This window comes from Equus quagga, chromosome 12 (genome assembly GCF_021613505.1).
Source record: "Equus quagga isolate Etosha38 chromosome 12, UCLA_HA_Equagga_1.0, whole genome shotgun sequence".
Lineage (NCBI taxonomy): Eukaryota > Metazoa > Chordata > Mammalia > Perissodactyla > Equidae > Equus > Equus quagga.
In genome coordinates, this window is record NC_060278.1 from 96,564,317 (window position 1) to 96,571,469 (window position 7,153).

The window sequence follows — 7,153 nt, forward strand, 5'->3', positions numbered from 1 at the left end:
CCTCCACACAGTCCTTCTGCTTTAAGTATCAGTAACTTTCCACCTCTCATCCTTTCAGGCCTTGGGGTGGCAATGGCACACTGCTGCTACTAGCCCTGGGGTACTATACTCTCCTTTGTGGCCTTTATTGCCTATACATTTATAAATTTCCTTCATAAAATCTTCCCCATAGTATCCAGGCTAAGTATGCCACGCTTCCTGCCCTGACTCTTGATTGCTCACATATTTCAGGAATGCTCAGAAAATCTCCTAGCCAGGGAAAAATTGGAATGAATAATCAATGGTGTGTGGTAGCATAGCGATTAATCAAATTATTACTGGTAGTGGCATAGGATTAACTGCAGGTAGCAACTAAAGCATTTTGTAGTGGCAATCATGGTGGCAACACTGACAAAAATAATGATGGTAAAAATTGTGGCATCAGATGGATTTTTTCTGACAGCCCTGGAGACTATGCACCGGGAAAGGGAAAAATGGAGAACTATGAATATCCAGTTCGAAAACACATTCTTGCTTACCCCAAACCAGTTCACCTAATAAAATGATGGAATGTCCTGTTAAAGGTTAACTTGTGGTACCATGTGGGAGACAATACCATGAGAGTCTGGAGTACTGCCCTACAGGATGGGGTGTATGCATTAAATCACTGGCCTGCATATGGTGCCATCTCCCCTATAGTCACAATAAATCGGTGCCAGAATCAAGGGAGGAAGCTGGGATTCTCCTCTCACTTTGACATCTAATAACCACTGGGGGAATTTTTGTCTCCCAGACTCCCAATCTTGAGCTCAGTGATTGGTGGTCTTGGCGCTCAAGGGAGGAATGCTTCTACAGGAGGACACTGTCATAGTTTTGCTGAATTGAGAGCAAAGACTGCTCCCTGGCTATTTTGTCTCCTCATGCCATTTAACTAACAGAGAGAAAATTGAGGGTGTCGCTAACCAGAGGTAAATTGAGATGCTACTATACAGTGGAAGTTCTTCTGGAACCCAAGGGGATTCACTGGTACCTCTTAGCACTTCTTTACCCAATATTCCCAGTCAATGAAATACTCTGGGATACTCCATAAAGGAAAGATCATCAAGGACTCAGAATCTACAGAATGAAGGTTGGGATCACCTCACCAGGTAAAGCATCCCATCTAGCTAGTAAAAGGTAAAGGAAACCTGGAAAGGATGGTGGAAGGAGGCAGCTCTAATTATCAACCATGAGCCTCAGGACTAGCTACAGGAGTGGGGTCTGCAACAGCTCCGTTTTATGTTAATTGTTTCTTTATATTCCCCTTTCTCCTCTGAATACAGAGAACACTGGTGATGGCTAACATTTTAGATTTTGGGTGAGTAGGAGACCGAACTGACAACTCCCACAATGGTTTTGTGACCTATGGGACTTGTGCAACCCCTGTGGTGGGACCTTAACTTTTCACCTGGATGAAACCCAAGAGTCGATGATGAGGAATGAGAGATATAAGTTTGGATTTTTTTCTTTCTCCTTCCAGATCCACTCACCACTCTTCTGTGTCCTGTTCCATGCCTCAGAAGACCAAATGTCTGGGCTGCATCAACAAGTTGTCTTGCTCTCTGGCTTCTGATTGGAACCACCCAATGCGACCCAGGCAAGAGATCAGAAGGAAGAAGGAGAGAAGATTGGGGCATTTATTGCCTCAGCTCCCTCTTGTTATGTCCCCACAATGTGGGGGACCCTTCACCTTGGCTCATTTTAGGAAGTCCCTTATAGACAGGTCCCTGTTCCAGTAGCCAGTCCTTCCCTTTTGCTTTTTCAGATTAAGGAGGGTTTTATGATTCATTTTAGTTCATTCAACAAATATTTGTTGAGGACCTATTATGTGTAAGGCACTAGTGTGGAAAAGGCACAATACTTTGTCCTTATAGAGTCTAATGTCTGGAAGGAAGAGAAACATTAAGTAAAGTCACAATTAAAATAGCTACATACTGTGATAAGGACCATGTCGGAGGAGTATAGGATGCCTGATGAAGACTCAAGGCAAGAGGAAACCAAATGTGTGCACCAGTGTATGTGAATGCTTTGGAGCAGGAAGGAACTCAGCACATATGAGAAACTGAAATAAGACTAGTAAGGCTGTAGCACAGTGAATGAAGGAGAACCAAGGTCAACGACAAAATTCAACAATGGATTAGCTTTGGGTAGGTGGTTGGGGGAAGAGAGGAGACTCTTTAGACATGAAAAATAAAGTACATTGAATCTAAGCATACTTCTGACATCTCCATGTCATCCTTTCACTTTGCCAATGATCTTGGAGGAACACTGAGTTAAGTAAGTCTCAGTTTGCTTGATGAATTAATACGCTAAAGTAGATGGTAAGGAGCAAATCAATAGCAAAAGCAAGGAAAAATTGTGTAAAATGATAAATATGACAAATCATGAATGATGCACTGTCTACTGGGCAATGCTTAACAGGAATGGCAAATTGAGAGGAATGAGTCTTTAGAACAAAAATTAACAGCAGAAAGAGGCAAGAATGGGCAAAAGTATAAATATGATGAATTAGAAATGATGTGATCTACATTTAACAATGTTTATCAGGAATGTGATATTAAATCAGAAGAGTTTTAGACCGGTAGTTCCAAACTTAGAATACATCAGGGTTACCTTAGGACCTTTCTTTCTTTCTTATTTTAATTTGGTTTTTTGGAAGACTCTAGAATCGCTGGACTCTTGGTATACTGGTACTGGTGAGCCACTGCCTTAGATGATGTGGCTAAAAAAGAAAATTCTTGACCTACTCAAAGGCAGACAATGTATTAAGAAGATACTACAAGGACAAATGGATGCCTAGCTTCCTCACAGAGCCTGCTGAAGTTGTATCATGTCTGAGATATCTTAGGACAGCTAAGATGGCAGTACTTGTTGATTTGGAAATGTATATCCCATTGAATAAGGGTGTAAACTGCCCACCAAGCCCCAAACCTAGGTCTCAGTGACAGTCATGTGGGCTCAGTTCTCTTTTTACGTTATGTTTTCACATGGCGTGCAGCTCACCTAATGAGAGGAAGATGTAGGACAAGGGCTTGGAGTCTCAGGTCTTCCTGGAAGGTGTCTGGTCTACAGTGTTTTACTTGCTCTCCTGTTGCTCTGCACAGGTCCACCCTATTTCCAACACTACTACCACTGATATCTTCTTGAACATCACTAGGAATGGAAAGAACGAGAGCCAAGGAAGTGCCCCAGGTGAGACAGGGGGAAGATCCTTTCTTTATACATTCCCGGTGGTGCAGGTGGTAACTGGGGCCCAGAGAGGAGAACAACTTGCTTATTGTTGCATGGAGGTTAAGGGCTTGGGCCAGCATTAGAGACCAGTTTCCCATGCCAAAAGCTTTTTCTACTATTCATGGAACTAGTTTAGCTTTACTCTGTTATTTTGGAGAGAATGCTCTCTGATTCCCATTCTAGCGCGAGTTCTTTCCTAATGTCCAATTCCTTCCAATGAGAAAGTAAGATAGTAAATGACCTCAGTGTTACTCATTTCTTGGCATTCAAGTTCTAAAGGGCACCCCTTCCAAGATAAAACTTAACCCAGAGGAACATAGGGCCCATCGCATGATGACAGGCTCCAGGAACCAGTTATGTGGAGGGACTCCATTGCACATCACATGAGGATGACAACCTCTGGCAAGAAAAAAAGTTCTCTTTTGTTCATTGAGACTTCCAGGCTCAGAGGCCGCTCCATGTGCTGTACTTGCTATATCAGTCTGGGTTTCTGGATACAAATGCAACTCTGGTTATTTTAAGCAGAAAGGAAATTTATTTTAAAAAATTGTGGTAGTGGGGCTGGCCCCTGGCCGAGTGGTTGACTTCATGCGCTCCGCTGCAGGCGGCCCAGTGTTTCATTGGTTTGAATCCTGGGCGTGGACATGGCACTGCTCATCAAAAGCCACGCTGAGGCAGCATCCCACATGCCACAACTAGAAGGACCCACAACGAAGAATATACAACTATGTACCGGGGGGGTTTAGGGAGGAAAAGGAAAAAAATAAAATCTTTAAAAATAAATAAATAAAAATTAAAAAATATGTGTTCTAAAAAAAAAAATTGTGGTAGTTCACAGGATGATCAGCAGGAGGACTGGAAAATAAGGAGAATGGTGGGAACAAGGAAGTCTACAAAGCCAGTGCCACAGTCAACAGAACACTGAACACTGGGTACCCATCTTGCACTATCAATGCCATCACCATAGTCCCTGCCACTGCTGCCCCCAGAAACAGGATAAGGCTGTCTGCTGTCACTACTGTCATCAAATGAATTCTCCGTTGTCCTTGCTTCTTTACTTACTAGTTCCCAATTCAATGTCTGAGGTGGGAGTGTCTGATTGAGCCCAAGACAAGCACCTACTTCCTAGCTGCAAGAGAGTCTGGGAAAGTGAGCATGATAGTAATTACCTACTGTCTCTCAGCTTCTATACTCTTCTCTGTGATGTTGAGAATGGGACTCTGCAAACTTAATTTTCCCTCTTTTGCCAGTTTGTATCTAGTTAGACTCTGTGAATAGGAGGCACTGAGAGGAAACTGACAGGTGGAATGAGGGGAGAAAGTGTTTTTCTTCCTGTTTGTGGCTCCTGTCAGCATCTCGCCAGCAGCAGAAAAGAGTTACACCTCCAGTCTCTGGATCCTTTAGGCACTTTTCAAGCCAGATACATTGCACCTCATAAATACCAGCACCAGCTGGCTGTGCCCCCGACTCAGTGGACCAAGCACCATTTAAGCCAGGTTCCCTTCAGAGGTCTGGACACCAGCTGCAGTGCATTCTAGAAGACTGAGTGCCAGCCACACAGCCCCTACCTCTCTGTCTTTCCAGAGGTATGAGCACCAGCTGTGCCTGGGCCCCTTCTATGAGTCCCTGGGTCTGATAATCCCAAATCTTTAATTCTCTCAAATCCAGAAGTAATGGGTACCTCGGCCTCTCCTCGTTTTGGTATTTCATCTTCCCAATACTCATGTAACCAGTTCTCCGAGTTAAATCCTCTCCGTTTGAAACACTGAGTATCATTTCTATGTCCTTTACTGAGCCCTGACTGATAAAGTGAAAGCACGGACCTTTCAGCTTTTATAGTGGAATGCCGGTTTTACCTCACACCAAGACTCTCTGAGTAGGAAATTCTTCAACTGTAGGAGTGAGATTAAAATGCTGAATATTTAAATACAAAATGACAAATAGCTACTATATCCACCCTGATTTCTAACTAGGTGGTGGGATCTGACAACACCTTGCTCCCCTTCACACCTGGATTTCAGCTCCAGTTTTGCTATTTATTTGCTGTGTGATCCTGGACAAATCTATTTGCTACTAGAAGCTTCCATTTATACATGTGTACAAAAAAGGAGGGTTATTGAGGCTGTGGAGCTCTCTAGTCCCCTCAGCTTGGACATTCCTTGAGTTTCCAAACTATCTAGAGCTTCCTCTGCGAATTTCTGGCTCTGGAGGCAGCTTTGAGGAGAGAATAAGGAGGAGGGGGAATAAGAGGGGCCTGGGTCTGCACAGCGCCATGAGTAACACCTAAAGATTCCACCTGAGGCGTCCTCCGGGTTCTAATGGGTAGAGAGTAATGAGCAAACAGTTGGCAACAAAGAGACACAGCATCTTCCACTGAGGTCCTTGTAGGGAAGAGGGTTCCCTGTGCTCAGCCCTGAGGGCTCTGAGTTCATCCCTGAGCACAGAGGTGAGCAGACACTGTCAACTGCAGGGTACGCTCAGGCCATTTCCAAGGACCTCTTGGTCCATAGGCCCCTAGGACAGATGATTCTGTTCCAGTCATTCATGTATGTCAATCTCAACCAAGGATTGAAAGGTACCAATGGTATGGACAAGCATCAGGTGCTTGTCTGACCTGGCATGGTTCCCCAGCTGCCATATTTTCTCAAATTTAGAAGTACTCTTTGACATTATTAGTCCATCACCTTCATCTTGCGAATGGGAAAAGAGGTCCTAAGAGGAGCATCCCTTCACCCTATCCTGTCCCAAACAGGTCATACATTCAACCAGGGGCAAAGTTGGAATTCATGTTTGGATCTATTCATTCTCAGATAAGTGCTCTTTCCACAGGATGCGGACCAGTGATGACGTTGGTAATTTGACCTGGACCCCAAAGATGCACAGGACTAGGACAGGCTTCCGAGGAGAACAGACTAACTGTCACGGAGGTGTGGAGGCAAGAGCAATGTAAAGGTGGGAGATGCCACACACAGGGATCACTTGGCTAAATGGTCACCCTGCAAAACTGCCAAATTAGCAGTCTTTTAGGAAGTCTTCAGCACGACTTTGCCCTGCTCTGCTCCCCGCTTTCAATGATTCTAACATTTCCTCTGGATCTCCCTCTGCACCAGGAGTAGGCACCAATAGACTTCTTAAGCCTTTATTTTTTTCCCCCCTGACACATTGGCCCTTAAGTATCACCCAATCCACAGGTTCTGAAACTTTAAAATAATTTGGTAGTACTTGTTAGAAATGCAGATTCCTTGGCTCTACTCCTAGAGATGGCAATTTCCTACATCTGGAGGACCCAAATTTTAGACAGATCACCCCCTCCCCCAAGTAACTCTAATGTAGGTGTTTGCTGACAGCATTTTCAGAAATATCATCAGTTTAACCAACTCTTTCTAAAGAGGGAGGAACTGAGGGGCCAGCCCAGTGGCGCAGCGGTTAAGTTTGCACATTCTGCTTCAGTGGCCCGGGCTTTGTCGGTTCAGATGCCGGGTGCGGACATGGCACTGCTTGGCAAACCATGCTGTGGTAGGCGTCCCACATATAAAGTAGAGGAAGATGGGCATGGATGTTATCTCAGGGCCAGTCTTCCTCAAAAAAAAAGAGGAGGATTGACAGCAGATGTTAGCTCAGGGCTAATCTTCCTCAAAAAAAAAAAAGAGAGAGAGAGAGAGAAACTGAGAGATGGGGAGAGGAAAGGTCTTACTCAGCAGTGAGTGGATCCTAGACTCTTTTTAGAGCCTCTTGACTCAAATTATACTAAACAATGAACTTATTAGAAAGAGACGTCCAGGTTTGGAGGTGCAATGGTGACCAAGTCTCCTGCTTTGGGGATTCCTTCTCAAGCCTGTAGCTTTCTTATCTTGCCAAGTCCTTTGGGTACTCCTTTCTCCTTCCTCTAGACTTCTCCATGCCT

The 7,153-nt window shown here is 44.4% G+C and overlaps 1 long non-coding RNA gene across 3 annotated transcripts in view; it reads left to right on the plus strand.

Annotated features, from left to right (window-relative positions):
* The first annotated feature begins 1,630 nt into the window (after positions 1-1,630).
* The window catches only part of LOC124249100 (uncharacterized), a 33,296-nt gene continuing 27,773 nt past the window's right edge, over positions 1,631-7,153 (plus strand). For all 3 annotated transcript variants that reach the window (XR_006891269.1, XR_006891270.1, XR_006891271.1), the window contains exons 1-3: positions 1,631-2,165; positions 3,123-3,210; positions 6,079-6,201. This is a non-coding gene — a long non-coding RNA (uncharacterized LOC124249100). The remainder of the gene's footprint in view (positions 2,166-3,122; positions 3,211-6,078; positions 6,202-7,153) is intronic.